The sequence below is a fragment of the Molossus molossus genome, unplaced genomic scaffold (assembly GCF_014108415.1).
Source record: "Molossus molossus isolate mMolMol1 unplaced genomic scaffold, mMolMol1.p scaffold_m16_p_12, whole genome shotgun sequence".
Classification (NCBI taxonomy): domain Eukaryota; kingdom Metazoa; phylum Chordata; class Mammalia; order Chiroptera; family Molossidae; genus Molossus; species Molossus molossus.
The window spans coordinates 83,733,655-83,741,586 of record NW_023425347.1 but is presented as its reverse complement, the minus strand read 5'-3'; the positions used below and the strand labels follow the sequence as shown (position 1 = coordinate 83,741,586).

Genomic DNA, 7,932 nt, shown 5'->3' with positions numbered 1-7,932 from the left:
CTTGTGCCGACGGTGCAGGGTATTTCCACAGGCCACCCCGGATGCGTCCTTGATCAGCAGGGTGTCCTGGCAGCCGTGCCCAGCCCACTGCCTTCATCCTGCAGGAGCTGTGACTCTGGGTGCTGGCCCTGAGCTCGCTGTGGGCTGCGGGCTGAGGGGCACGGAGGTACGGACGGGTGACCCATACTCTTAGGCGTTTCAGGATCAAGATCTGCAGAGCCATTTACGTCACCCAGCTGGACTGATAGTGATGTTGATAAGAACACTAGTGGACAGAAGCTGACATGTATCCGGCACCTGCTGTGACTCAGGCACCGTGCTCCCATTTTCCAGGCATTAACTCGTATCATTGTCAAACTGTTATCCCTGCCTGGGACTAGGAAGCTGAGGCCTGGGGTGGGGTGAAGTGCCCCCAAGATGGCACAGCAAGGAAGTGGCTGAGCCAGAATTTGAACCACGAGCCTGTGCCCTTAACCACACTGTCTGTATTGCATCCCTCCAATGAGGCCTCCACGAGAGACCCCGGCTCTGCTCCTGCCAATGTCAGGGTAGAGCCAACCTGCCAGGTCACACGGGGGGAGCTCAGTGAGGTCCCCCCAACCTCAGGAGCCCCCACCACCTCAGCCCTCTGCCTGGTGAGCTGGCGTGAGCCCAGGGACCAAGGGCCAGCGACATTAGAAAGATGCTTAGGGTCATTTCCGACGGGACAATATGCCCCAGTTTTATTGTGACGACTGCGATACACACCTCACCCATGACTCTCCACCTGGGAGACAGACGCACTGCAGGGTGGGAACCAGAATGCGAAAGGCCACCCTCAGAGGAGGAGGGGCGAGCAGCTCGGAGCCCCCCTGACGAAACCATCGCAGCTTTTCAGCAGGAAAGGGGTCTCCTACTTCGCTCTCCTCTCCTCCCCCTGCAGGGGCAACCCCCCCCCCGGTCTTCCAGTCCTCCTCACCCCGGGATGATGCCAGCACCCCATCTGGGGGACTCCCATGGTGCAGTGATGGGTCCTCCTCGCCCCGGGATGATGCCAGTGGGACCTGCCCCTGGAGTGAGGCTGTCTATGGGCAGGCACGTGCCAGCGATGCCTCGGCCCCTGTGACGAGACCGCCCGCCCGTCCCCTGATGGTGCCCACTCGGCCAGGAATGACTCGATCAGACAGATAAGGAGAAAGGGGCCCCTTTCTATCAATTTATATGACTTGTCTACTTCCCGGACCCCGTGGCGCTGTGACTCGGGTGCTTTCTCACAGCACGACAAGGAAGTATCCCTCTTCCTATCTAAGAGAATGGTTTGGGAGGGGAGTAGTGGGACAAAACAAAAAAGCAATTTTTATTTGTATTGTGAAAGGTGAAAATAAAATTGTCAGCTTTTTTAGCTTTAAAAAAAAGGAAAGAAAGAAAGATGCTCAGGGGGGGAAGAGGCGCCTGGGAGAAGCCTGGTCAGCTGGTGGCTGAGGGACTGACGGCCTTGGGTGCCACTGGCTTGGACAACTACTTTACTCGCCCTCCCACCAGGGGGCGCTGTGACGTCATCCCGTCTGGGCCAGACAGAACCTGAAAGGTCTCACAGGATCGGTTCGGGTGAAGGCCCTGCCCCGGGGATAGAAGACGAGCCTTGTCCTGCAGCCTGCACGCCAGGAGGTCAGGCAGGTGTGGACAGGAGCCCCTCCTGGTGGAGACACTTCCCGGGAGGTGAGGGAGGCCAGACCCATCAGGCAGCTTCACTGTGCAGACAGCGTTTAACATTTCAGCCTCTCAGACACTCACTATTTATCTCAGAAAACTCAAGTGTTTTCTTACTTTTTTTTCTTTCCCCCTTTCTCTGCTATAAAATGTTCAGGGAGTAGCACGGTGAGAAAGGTGAAGGGCTGTTACAGCGGGGGGGGGGGTGCTTGTTTTTAGAGGTTTCAATCACGTGCCATCAGCCACAGTCCCTGCAGGCCACAGGCTGAGCGGAGCCGGGGAGGGCCCTCTGGCCGGGCCGCACGGTGGGCAGAGCGGCTGGGCTCTGGGAGCTGAGCTGAAGGAGGTGAGGATGGAGGACCGGCAGCTCTGGCAAGGGCGCGCCCACCTGGTGGGCTTGGTTGGATTTTCAAGGTTAGGGCAGGGGTCGGAGAAGGCGGATGTCCAACATTTAGGACAGAAACACCCTTAAACCAGATTACAAGAGACTTTAACAGTCCCCCACCTCCTTGTTCTCCATGAGCTCAGCCTTTGGTAGGAGGACTCGGGGGGGGGGGGGCTGGGGGCCCCTTTGGACTTCACTCTGGGACCCTGGGATTCTCCTCCAAATAGCCCTGAACCCACCTCCAGGAGCCTGCCTGCCCCTCTTGCCCAGGTCTAGGCTCCTGAGGTTCCCCGAGGGTGAACACGGCCCCCAGAGCATGCACCCTGGGCAGAGGGGCAGCTCCTCAGTAAGTGAGTTATGAGTCTACAGTCCAAATCAATGCCCTGCCCCAGCTGTATTGTGGCATCTCTGCATCAGTCCCACAATCAGCGATCCTGCGCCTGGGTTCTCCTCCTCTGAACCTAACACAGGCTGGCTCCAAGTGGGGACTCAGGAAGGGCTTGCTCAGGGTAACCAGAGAGAAACCTGTGTCTAGGCCTCGGACCCTGAGCTGGGTCCCTGCTCAGAGAAATTTCAAGGGGCTTTCAGTTTTGTGTGGAAGAGGGATTCGCTGTAGGACACTGGACAAGTCCCTTAACCTCTGTGAGCCTTACTTTCCTCATCTGGGAAATGGGCTAAGAGCTGCCTCTCAGGGCTGGTGTGAGCTCTGAGTGAGATGACACATGTCATCTGTGTCCTGGGCAGGTGCTCCACATGGTTGAGCCTCAGCTCCACTGTGGGGAGCTCAGCACAGACAAGTCTCCTATGTCCCAGCCCTTCAGTATCACCTGTCTGCCTCGGTTCCCCCATCTGGACAATCAAGGCCTTGGGGGGATGGCCGCCACAGCTCATTTCAGCGTGGACAGCGTGGGGCCCTTATTTCTTTACTGAGCAACAGCTTTTTAGTCTGAGCTCTAACCACTGCACCCCAGCCTCATGAGCCTGTCCGATGCATTCAGGAGACCCTGCACCCCCTACTGACCTCCTGAGTGAAGGCAGGAGAGACCCCACACGTGTGTCCGGGCCCGGGCTCACGAGAATAGACAGGCCCTGTTCTTTCTGAGGTTGTGCGTCAGCAGGAGGGGGCAGGAACTGTGAGGACGGACACTGAACACACCAGGCCGCCCCTGGGAGCAGGGCGCTTACCTGGGAGACCCGAGAATAGACTCCGCTGGGCACACGCGTGAGCGCTGAGCGGCGCCGTAACGGCGCCGCAGCCTGTCAGCACTGGGGATAATTAGAACCCTAAAAAAGCCTCGTTATTTCTCCCAGGGCCATGGCGCCCTTTGGAAAAAGGGTTATTTTCTGCCAGATCATTTCCTGAAGATGCGTTTGTCACAGGCTATTGTGTAAATCCATGTTTGGCCCATTTTAAAAGATATGATTTATCCACTTGACTGGGCTGAACCTTTCTCCAAACTCTCAACATGTAGCCGCAGCTCGGGCCCAGAGCGGACCATGACCGTTCCAGGGCGAGGCCTGGCCACAGGCCTGGGGGCTCTGAGCCCCTCCTGCTGCAGAGGAGGACCCGGGGGAGGGGACGGGGCGGTCATGCTGCTCAGGAGCTGCAGACTCTCAGGACACTGGCCAGTCCTCAGGCCAGAGCCCGGGGTGCCGGATAAAGCCAACTTCAGGTTCACTCATTCCACCAGCTTATGAGGCCCTACTATGTGCAGGCCTGGGTGGGGCCCGGGCGTGCGGCCGTGAATAGATGAGGCCCCTGCCCCAGGAGCCAACCTCTGGAGCGGGGAGGCAGGGAGGACACGTACACAGTCTGGCTCTGGGCAGGGTCAGGCAGTGACGACCTGAGACTGAGGGACAGGGAGGTCTTTCTGAGAGGGGGACCTTGGAGCTGAGACAAGAAGAATGGGGAAGAACAGACATCTGACCATCTGAGGAATGACCTGCCAGGCTGCGGTGTCCTGGGCCAAGGCTCCGAGGAGAGAAGGAACTTGCTAAGCAAGCCCTGTAGCTCCAGCGAGCGGGTAGCTCCACCTGGTGGGACCCGAGAAGACTTCCGCCGCGAGGGGATGCTTGAGCGTTTCGCTGGTGAGTGCTGATCTCCCCAGGCTGAGAGCAAGGGCTTTCCAGGTGAGAGACACAGACAGAAAGGCTTGGCCCTGGGCAGGTGCACAACCAGCTTTGTGGCCAGAGCGGGTTCCAGGTGCAGCTGGAAGTGTCCTTGGTTGAGTGTGTGCCGACCTGAAGCAGACAGAGCTGGGCGACAACACTCTCTTCGGAGGCGAGGAGACCCACTGTTTAAACAGAAGCGAGTCCCAGTTTTCAAAGGTACCAAGCCCTGTAACTTTAAGGGCTCTTCCAGTTCTGACATTCTTCATCCAACAACGCCAGCTTGGGCTTCCATCGAATAGAGTTGCTCCATTTGGCTGCATGTTTTCGGTTTCCTGTTCTAACCCCAACAGTCCAGAAGAGGGAGTTGTGTTCGTGTCCAGAATGCTCAGTTCTAATGCTAAAGTGTGTGCTGGCTGCGCCCTCAAGTCCTGGGGGGCTTGGGAGCAGGTCACAGAAACCAGGGCTGGTGGGGGGACCTGAGCCTCCAGGATCAAGGCTTCCTCATGTGGGGACTTCAACAGATGGGCACGGCCAAGGGCGGGATTTCCACCCTCCTCCAAACAGCGTCTGTGCTCTGCTCAGCCCGCCCACCCAAGGGCCAGCAGCACCCAGACCTCCCGCTGCCCCTGCCCTGAGTCCTCGCCCAGCACCCTTGGGAGCACCCCAGAAGGCCAGCCCCAAATAGCCAGCCCAAATCAGGTCAACCTTCCTGCCTTCTGCTTTAGATCAACCCAGCCGGGAGCCGGGAGGGAGCTGCGGACTGATTTCTCTCCAGGGCTCACTAAATTGGTAGCACCCTGCGACTCTCCCAGCAGGTGACAGAGAGAAAACTTTCCTGGAACTTCAGGCTTTTTGATGGAGAAAGTCTGCCTAAGAAATAATAGAGAGGCCGCTGGCTTCCTGAGAACTATGCGGAGCCGCGGTGGCCTAGTTCCCCCAGCGAGGCTGAGCTGCAGAGCGCTCCAGAGGAGGCGAGGAAAGATTTCACTTAAAGATGAGTCAGGAAAGGCAGAAGGCTGGGAGGCAAGAAGCTGGAGGTGGCCGGGGAGAGCTGGTGCAGGGCAGGGACCACATTTGGAGCCACACTCAGTGCCAAACCCTTGTGATCAGGCTCTCATTTCACTCCAAACGACCCCTCGTGGTGGCATGTCTCACTGCAGCCCCATTTGACAGATGAGAAAACTGAGGTGTAGGTAAGCCAAGCCCTTCCCGGAGGCCTCCATTGGTGAGAGCCTGGACCCTGGCCTGTCCACTCCAACCTGCACACCCTTCACCTCTGATCACCTGGCGGGGGTCAGGGACCAGCAGAATCCTGGAGTGTTAGGGCCTCTGGAACTTTAAAGCTGAACTGTTTATGAGGTGTCCCGAAGACCTGAACTTGAATCCCGGTTCATTCACTGCTCTGGAAAAATGGGCATAATAACCCCAAAGCCACAGTCCTGCTGTGGGGTTGAAAGGGCAGAGTCTGTGGAGCACGGGGTCCCTACAGAATAGACACTCAGCCCAGCCGGCGTGGCTCAGTGGTTGAGTGTTGCCCCATACACCAAGAGGTCGCCGGTTCAATTCCCGGTCAGGGCACATGTCCAGGTTGTGGGCCCGGTCCCCAGTAGGGGGCATGCAGGAGGCGGTCAATCGATGCTCTGTCTCATCGATGTTTCTATCTCTCCCTTCCTCTCTCTCTCAAATCAATAAAGAAAAAATATTTTTAAAAAACCCAAAAATCAAAATAGACACTCAGTGAAGTCTAAGTGCTCTTTAGATACCGCTACCTGCTCTAACAAGCCAACCCTAAAGCGTATAATGTCTCCAACACAACAAGAGTTCTGTGTAAACTCCAAAACAGGTGTCCTTGACTAACGGGCCACACGTGGTAGGAAGCTGGGTCTAGGACGGCTCCTAGGGGAGGCACCCACCAAGCAATGCCTGATTTCTGTCTTGCTGCCTTCTCCCCCTATTGCCTTCTTGGTTGGCAGGCTTCGATGATGCAAGCTGCTTTGTGGGCGAGGCCCTCCTGGCCAGGAGCGGAGGGCAGGTGGTCCTTCGCCAGCATCAGCTTGGCAAAAAGGTAAGGAGCTCGTGAGACGTTCTCAGAGGCCTGGAGTAGACGTGGTACAAGTCACATTCTACCGGCTGAACGCAGCCACAGGGTCCCTCGTACCTGCAGGGGAGGCTGGGAGATGCAGCCTTGCTGTGTGCCCAGGATGCAGAAGCATATCTGGCGGACAGCTGAACAGCCTCTGCCACAGCTGGAGTGGTGCTGTCCCAGGAGACTCAGCAGAGCCCCCCCCCCTCCCCCGCCCGGCTTCCGCAGTGCACCAGGCCCCGGGATCATTCCTCCCCTGTTAGACCAGAGTCACAGGACCGGCCAGTGGACCTAAGAGAAAGGTCGCCTCGGCTGGGGGAAGGGAGGCTACAGGTGGTCAACATGGGGTGGGGCAGAGGGCCGCAGCTCCTGGGCTCTTGGTTATGAAGTTGGTCCAGGTGCAGAGTTGGCCTCAGGGCTCCCTTGGGAACAGTTTCTTTTATTTCATTTTATTTTATTTATTTATTTTTGTTACAGATGTTTCTCCTTTTTTGCCCACTGACACCCTCCTCCTCCTCCCTCCCCGACCTGTCCCCAGCTTTGTTGTCCATGTCCATTGGTTATGCGTCCGTTGGTTATGCGTACACGCGTGTAAGTTCTGTGGTTTATATCCCCCCCTCTTTTGGGGATTGTCAGTCTGTACCCCACTTCCACATCTCTGGGATTACCCGCCCTCCCACCAGGGGGCGCTGTGACGTCATCCCGTCTGGGCCAGACAGAACCTGAAAGGTCTCACAGGATCGGTTCGGGTGAAGGCCCTGAAGGCCCTTCAGACTGTTATGTTTATTAAATTCCACAAATAAGGGAGATCATATGATACTTGTCTTTCTCTATTTGGCTTTTTTTACTTAGGATGATACTTTCCAGGTCCCTCCATGTCGTCTCAAAGGATAAGAGATCTTTCTTTCTTACAGCTGCATAGTACTCCATTGTGTATATGTACCACAGCTTTTTTATCCATTCGTCTACTGATGGACACTTGGGCTGTTTCCAGATCTTAGCGATTGTCAATAGTGCTGCTATGAACATGGGGGTACATATATTCTTCCTGATTGGTGTTTCAGGCTTCTTAGGGTATATTCCTAGAAGTAAGATCACTGGGTCAAATGGCAGTTCAATTTTTAATTTTTTGAGGAAACACCATAGTGTTTTCCACAGTGGCTGCACCAGTCTGCATGCCCACCAGCAGTGTACTAGAGTCCCCTTTTCTCCACAGCCTCGCCAGCACTTGTTGTTTGATGATTTGTTGATGGCGGCCATTCTGACAGGTGTGAGGTGATACCTCATTGTTGTTTTAATTTGCAATTTAATTTCAAAGGAGTACTTTAAAAGGACCAGTTTCTTTATCTGTCAAATAAGGCTGCAGTAAGAGGACCCATCATGTGGGGTCCGCTGAGGGGGAAGGGAGACCTCTGACGCTCCCGTAGCTTCCCGTTCCCATCCCCCCCATCCCCCCCCCACCCCCCACCCCCCCGACCCTACTCCTCTGCTGCGAATATCTGATAGAGTCAAGCCGCATACTCTGGATGATGTAGGTTCCAGGAGCACTTCCTTCCCAGGAGTGTGCAAGTATAACAGGAAGACTGAGAGGGAGGATCACACGGGTCACTGACTTCAGATCCCTCCTGTCAGACAGATGAGGACAATGACATTGGAGACAGCA

The 7,932-nt window shown here is 56.1% G+C and overlaps 1 pseudogene; it reads left to right on the top strand.

Annotated features, from left to right (window-relative positions):
• The first annotated feature begins 711 nt into the window (after positions 1-711).
• LOC118627257 lies at positions 712-1,170 on the top strand (annotated as a pseudogene).
• The last annotated feature ends 6,762 nt before the right edge of the window (positions 1,171-7,932 follow it).